The sequence below is a fragment of the Aplysia californica genome, unplaced genomic scaffold, assembly GCF_000002075.1.
Source record: "Aplysia californica isolate F4 #8 unplaced genomic scaffold, AplCal3.0 scaffold00158, whole genome shotgun sequence".
In the NCBI taxonomy this organism is placed as follows: domain Eukaryota; kingdom Metazoa; phylum Mollusca; class Gastropoda; order Aplysiida; family Aplysiidae; genus Aplysia; species Aplysia californica.
The window spans coordinates 1,187,337-1,194,836 of record NW_004797428.1 but is presented as its reverse complement, the minus strand read 5'-3'; positions in this window follow the sequence as shown (position 1 = coordinate 1,194,836).

Genomic DNA, 7,500 nt, shown 5'->3' with positions numbered 1-7,500 from the left:
AGTATAATTGACAGAAATGGAGGAACAGGTGCTGAAATAAAGTCCCGCATTGGAAAAGCACAGGCTACTTTCAAATCTTTGAATAGGATTTTGAAGACCAGAGATATCTCAATTCGAACAAAGCTTAGGATTTCCAATTCAAATGTGAAGTCAGTCCTGTTGTCCGGATGTGAGACAGGGAACGCATCACAGACTTGCATAAAAAGGATCCAGGGTTTCTTGAACAAGTGTCTTAGAAAGTTACTAAGGATCAGATGGACAGACAGAGTCACCAACGAGGAAGTGTTAAAGGAAACAAGACAGATCGCAGTCAGAGATGAGGTAGGAAGAAGGTGGTGGGGATGAATTGGACAAACTCTCTGGAAGTCAGGAAGCTGCATAACAAAGAAAGTATTTGATTGGAATCCACAGGGTAAAAGATCGAAGGAAAGAATCATAGAAATTGACGCACAGAAAAGTGGGAAAACATGGAAAAGCATCAAGAGGCTAGCCCAGGATAGAGAAAGGTGGAAAGTGTTTGTCCGTGGCCTATACCCTGGTGCAGGGTGAGAAAGGCAATGGTGATAATGACTTATCCCTTAGTCTAGCAGATGACCGGTGGGGCACCAAGGATGATCGGGCAACCACTTGTCTCCATCCTTCTCTATTTTCAGCCTTTCAAAGGGCTTCACCCAACTTTAAACCTATCCAACCGTTATGTATTCGCCTATCTCTTTTTCTATCTGCTTTTCTTTCTCCTTCCTTGTGTAGTGCCCTGTAGGATCATCTTGGCAAGTCCCGTTGATCTTGTTAGGTGTCTTTTTCATCTACGTTTTTTCCCCCTTTTTTCATGGATAACTCATAAAATATATGATTCGCCGACTGATGGCTCCTGAATATTTCGTTATTCGTTATAACGGTTTATCCAAATTAAAAATGTGTCCAACACATTTCGCTAGCATAGAATCACAAAGTTCTATCTGATATTTTTGACTGTTTTGAGTCACGAAGACCATGCGATCAGAAACCATGTTCTATCTGCTCAATGAAAATCGTAAGGTTATTCAGTGTAGTTATCAAGAAGTTCAAAGAATTGCAAACGAAAAAGCTTGAGATGTTGTGAACCTCAAAAATGTTTACCTCAAATTTCTCAAAACTAGTACTGAGCAGATAGAACTTTGTAGTTCTGGGGAAGTCTTGTCAATCCCCGACGTGTTTGAACCGCCTGTCCTCGGCTGTACTTTCAGAGAAAAACAACAAAAACAACAGCAACAATAATAACAATCAAAAAGGAAAAGCAAAGCACCGTTAAGCTAAGCATGTTATAGTCAACTACGGATGGATTGATGTTACCGGGGAAGTGAAAAGAAGATCAACTCATCCGAAGTTCAACTTGATCGTTGGGACATGGAAAGAAGAGGAGGTGCTGGGACAAGAGATAAAGATATCAACTCAAGAGAGGTCAACACAAGTGAGGTTGACTGCATCACCTGAAACCAGGAGCCAGGATGTTGAGAAAGAACGCCCACACCGCAGTCCTGAACCGCCGCCACACGTAGACGGCTAGAAAGCCCACGATAAGGCTTAAGGCAAGGCTGAGAGAGACGAGGAGAAACGTTTTCCCGACACAGCGACGCCACAACGCCTTGGTCGTGACAAGGTCAGCGGTCCACCGGTCCTGCCCTCTGTCGTCGATGCACGAGTAGTTCCCGGACATGTCCAGACTCACCCACGTCGTGTGGAGCCACACTGAGGGAGAAACAAACGAGACAAGGACAGACTAGATTAGATGTAGATGTGTTTACGCCCCTCCCCCCCCTCTTCCATCAACACTATTTAAATGAGTGGAGCTAGACTGTGAGACAGACAAGGACAGATTTTAAAAAAAACATACATAGATCGACCAATGGCTGAGAGTAGATTAAATGTAGATTTTTACGCCCCCATCGACTCAATTTAGACGAGTGGGGGCAGACTGCTTTGTTAGTTTTCTTTTGGTAAGTGTTTTACGGCACTCACAAAAACGTAAGATCCTAATATTATTATGAGCTCACGTGACACATTAATTTTTTTTTAGTTTGGTAGGAAGGAGGGCGCAAGGGGGTGGGGGCGGGGACAGAGAGTGAAGAAAAAACAGGACGACAGAATATGATTAGAGAGCAGGAAAGGAGGTGAAAGGAGAACATTTTAGAGGGGAAAAAAATGTCGTCGTTGTCAGGTTTCGAACCCTGTACCTATTGAATGAGAGGCGAACAACTAACCTCTAGACCACGAGAACACCCAAGCCAGACAGCGAGACGAGGACAGGTCGACAAATAGACAAATAAAGAAAAAAATAGATTGATCAACTGTGTTTGATTCCTACTGTTCTTTCTACCCCCCCCCCCCCCCCCTGGACACAAATTAGATAGACAGTGAAGCCATACTGATACTCAAAGTCAAGCAGATAGATTGACGGCGACCGATTTCGTCAATTATCAGGTCGACCGAACGTTGTTGTTGTTGTTGTTGTTGTTGTTGTTGTTGTTGTTGTTGTTGTTGTTGTTGTTGTTGTTGTTGTTGCTGTTTTTTATTTGTTGTTGTTGTTGTTGTTGTTATTATTGAATTGTTTATACCCCATGAGGATGTCAAGCTAATATTATGAAGAAGGCAGCTCTCTACTCACCCAGAAACGGAACCCGTGAGCACATACAATATATCGGATTGCCATCCAGCAGGAGAGAAAAGTCGGGTTTGCTTTGAGCGTGTGTGTCTAACGCTGTCCTGGAGGCGATGTCTAAGGAGGAGATTGCGTTTTTGCGTAGGTCCAAGACGCTCAGGCTTGGTGTAGTTGAAAGGTCAAACCCTAACGATGTCAACCGATTGCTCGACAAAAATACTGACTTCATTCTCAAGTTGGAAGAAAAAACAGATCTTGGTAATTTATGGAGATGGTTGTCACGTAGGCCGATGTGTTGGAGTTTTGGCGTTTTCTCTAGCCAACTCTCTTTCAAAAGTTGATCGATAAAGTCACTCCCCAGCATGGCATTTAGCAAAAGAGTTTCCAAATTCGGGAAACTTTGAAGAAGGACAAAGTTTGGAGGGCTGTGCACGTGAGATCGTGTCAAGTCCAGCAAGGTGACACTTTCCATTCCTGTTACGGGGCCATACAATTCAATCCAGTCACTGCTGACAATGCGAATTTCTTTTACATTTTGGGCGTATCTTATATGGCAAGCTGGAATATGCAAAATAATCGCTTTGATGCCAACAACAATCACAGACTGAAGATGTTTAGGGCATCGAAAAGATATACCTCCTGTGGGTGTCGCCCAATTTCTTTCTCTAGGAATTCTTATACTTGGCGTTTCATGCGACGAGCTGTTCTCACTAGATATAATAAGTTGTTCTCTTTCATTTCGTTCATTCCGATTATTGTAATATGGAAGCGCATGTGTTTGGGCCAGAGATGTAGATTTGGAATCAAAGATGTAACTTGTTTTGTTTCTAGATTTTCTGACATTCTGAACATTCCTGAACTTGAAATCATATCCCGGGCCACACCATTCGTAACCACCCCACTGTACCTCCTCTATAGATTCGAATCGTATCAATTCAAAATAGAAACTTCGCCACCCATCCATGTTTTCCATTAAATTCCTGGTAAATCGAAAACTCTTCAAACATCTTCTCAGATTTGGCTTTGCGCTTAGTGCCATGGGCTCGATACCAACCACTTTGGATTTATCCCAAATCAGCTGGGAAAGACATATGTTAGAGAGATGTTTAAGCGATTCTTTTACCACGAGTCCGTCTTTAAAGACGCGATTTGGAGAGCCCCTATGGTTGCGCAAGTGCACCTCATGGAGGTCAATTAAAACCATTCTTTTGTTTTCAAAAGGCCATAGACATTTCATGATATTTTGGTTTCCGATAGCCACGGAATGGATTCGAAGAATGTCTAGATTTTGAATATTGGCAAAAATTCCAGTTTCAAAATGTGCTTCGTTGTTTGAGCTGTTTAACACTAGTTCTCTCAGAGCCACATTTCTGAGACCTTCAAAACTGCGGTTCGACCCTTTGACAAAGTCATGCGGACGATAATATACATACAGGTACGTCAAATTCTTCAGTTTGGAAAACGGTTGGCCGAAGTATATTTCTGAGGCTCCATTAATTGACAACCTTGCCAGATGCGATAGGTCAGAGAATGGGACGGCAGAACTGGGAGGAGATTCCAGAGTGCCTTCATTTTCCCATGTGTTCCCCTTCAGGTACAAGTTCTCCAAATTAGGAACGTGAGAAAATATGGTCCTGGAGAGACGGCTTGTATAGATATTGTTATTCTCCAGGTTTAATTCTTTCAGCTTTCCAAGGCCCCTCAATGCATCCTCCTGAAATGATAGGAGAAAAATAGACCTGTGTAAACAGTTTCTAGAGAAGGAAAGGAAGAAACACTGAAAATACTGCAGGCCACTGCAAATGTTAAAATAGAGGCCAAAGATAATTATACAGAAAATTCCCCCTAAAAAGTCAAACGGAAGGGAAAGGAACGGGAATGCATAGAAAAACAAGCTCTTCAAGCTCAGAAAACAGCTATCAGAAACAACATGAGAGAATTGTACCAGATCACCAAAAGACTGGCTGGAGACTTTGGAAACTCATCTGAGGGACTAGTAGAAAAGAAAGATGGCTCCATGGCAACAACATTAGAAGGTAGGAAAGATCGATGAGCAGAACATTTTAGGAGATTAAAAATAGACCGTCTCACTGCAGCTATTGGACAGGAATAAGGATTTTTATTAATGCCTATTTCTCTGAATGTCCAGTATTACAACAGCAGTAAGTAAATGGCTGAGAGAGAAACAAATGGGAATTTCGAGCTAAGAGCTGATGTACAGACCATTTGTTTTTGTCTGAGAAATATTGTAGAACAAAACAAATAATAGAATCTCCCAATTATGTTGAACTTTGTGAACTTTTGACAGCATAGACCGAAATGCTATGTGAAAATTCTTACAGCTTATTGCATCCTAGGGAATATATTATGTGTAAACATCATTATTACTTCAAGCCAGTAGCTGTGTCCTAATTCAAGGAGAAATATCTACACATTTTGATGTAAATACAGGGGTCAGACAAGGCTGTATACCATCATGCGTACTTTTTGGAATTGTCATTGAATTTGTAATTAGATGGAGCAAAGAAACAGAAAGCAGCATTACATGGACAGGTAGCACAGATTTGGAAGATTTATATTGTTTGTTTGAGTAAAGAGAAGCACATCGACACAATAATGGCCATTTGGTGCAGCAGAAAAAAGAAGACAGACAGACAGAAACAACAAAGGGGAAAGTAAAGAAGTAGGACATAAGAGTGGCGCCCTCCAACCACTCACTACAACAACTACAAAACAACAACGACAACAACAGGAACAACAACGACAACAACAGTAATAAGCACACAAAAGCAGGAATTAGTTAAACAACTACTTAATTACATTAATTAACAGATCTGATTTACTCACGTGAATTGTGGTGACTTGGGAGTCACTTATGGTCAACACCTGAAGTTCGGACAGATGTCTGAAGCATCCGCTGGTCAGACTATGCAACATGTTGTGGTCAAGGCTTAGAGTGGTCGCCGTTTCGGGAAACCAGTTTAGTTCAAGTGAGGTCAAACCTCGAGCTGTGCAATTGACGTATTCGCCACCTCGCACATCGTCGTCTGTGACGTCACACGGGGATTCGTCAGTTCGAGGAGCGTGCTCAAATTCCAGGGACTGGGAACATGTGAACGCAACCAAGATGAGGGGAAACGTCCTCAAAGTGGAAGACATTTTTTGTTTTGTTTTGTTTTTCAATTAAGCAAGTTCAATAAGTGTAACTCACCCAGTCTGTTGGAACGTCTTAACGTCTGTCGTAAAACATCAGCTAAGACAAAGCTTAAGTTTTGTGAGGCGAGTTTTGGCTTGTCGCAGTCCAGTGGCTGGATCTCCTCTCTCGACTGAACTCAGTGCACATGAACTGTTTGAGAAGTTAGCGGTCACATAGTAGGTCCGATCAGCAGCAGACCAACGTCAATGTTGTAAGCAGATTTCTGTCCACAATACACAAATCATGCACACAAATTTGAAAGGATGTATTGTATTAGGTCCAATATTGTTGCATCGAAATTTCAGACAGAGAAAACAGAAGTGAAAAATCTGCATGAATTCCGAAATAGTGAAATAGTATTGGTTTAACGTCCCTATCAACACTTTTAGGATATTTAAGAGGCAAGACCTCCGACTTTACCGTCCATCTCCGAAAGGATCGAGCGAGTGCGAAATTCGTGTAAAGTGCCTTTCCCATCTCACGATTACGAGCCCGGCTTCCAAACCACTAAGCTACCGACGACACTATCAATTCTAATGTTACGTTTCTTTTTTTTTTAAAGTGTCCCAAGACAGCACGTCTATAAGAGTTGTCGAGAGACCAGAATACACATCCTCAATGATGTAACACACTGCAGAATTACGCTGAATACATACGCTACACTGTGCACTCACTGTACATGAACACTTACAAGTCGTGTGCCCTTTCCTGATTTGTCGCACAGGGTGTGGTTGGAAATATGAATACGTTAGCATTTTCAGCATTTAAAAACGATAGGTCTTGATCTACAAGAAACAAATAGTCCCCACCAAAATTTTCAGAAAAGAAGGAAGATTTGATATAATAAATGGGGTACAGTTGCAGCACAAGCAAACAGATACTTATCACAAATGCGAGGAAAACAAGTTTTTTTTAAATTCATCCTCTAGCGTGTAGATGTGGTGACATGTAAGAGTTGAGACACTCCACACCTTTACTCACTTCACACATGTACGCTACACTCTGCATTCACCGCACACTGCTCACGGACCACTGCATTTCCTACACGTGAAGACAGCCCTATATATCCAGGTTTTCACACACGGCAACTGGCTACGTCACGATAAAGTACGGCACCGGGAAGTAAACTGGTCGGCGTCTTACAGTCGAGCACCCGCAGTTACTGGGACACGGTCTAAAAAATGAATAGAGAATCGATAATCTGTAAAGTAGTAAAACACCATCATGCCCCCACCTCACCCACCCACACCGTTTTGCTAAAATTGTATCTGGCTCTCTTTCGCACTGACCAGCCGACTGTTAGGTTTTATTAAGCAACAACAAAAACAGACCCTTGTATGGGGTCCACCTTTGAACGTATCAGCTGTCAGTATCAATAGAGTGGTCAACACCGGGAAGAAAAATGTCAGCAAGTGCGTGTAGGAAACCCTGAGACAGCTGACTGCGTCAATCTCATATAAATGGACTAGGGATTCTTTTTTTTAAAAACCTGCCCTCCGCCTTCTGTACCTGACGGTATAGTGAGTGAGTGAGTGAGTGAGTGAGTGAGTGAGTGAGTGAGTGAGTGAGTGAGTGAGTGAGTGAGTGAGTGAGTGAGTGAGTGAGTGAGTGAGTAAGTAAGTAAGTAAGTAAGTAAGTAAGTAAGTAAGTAAGTAAGTAAGTAAGT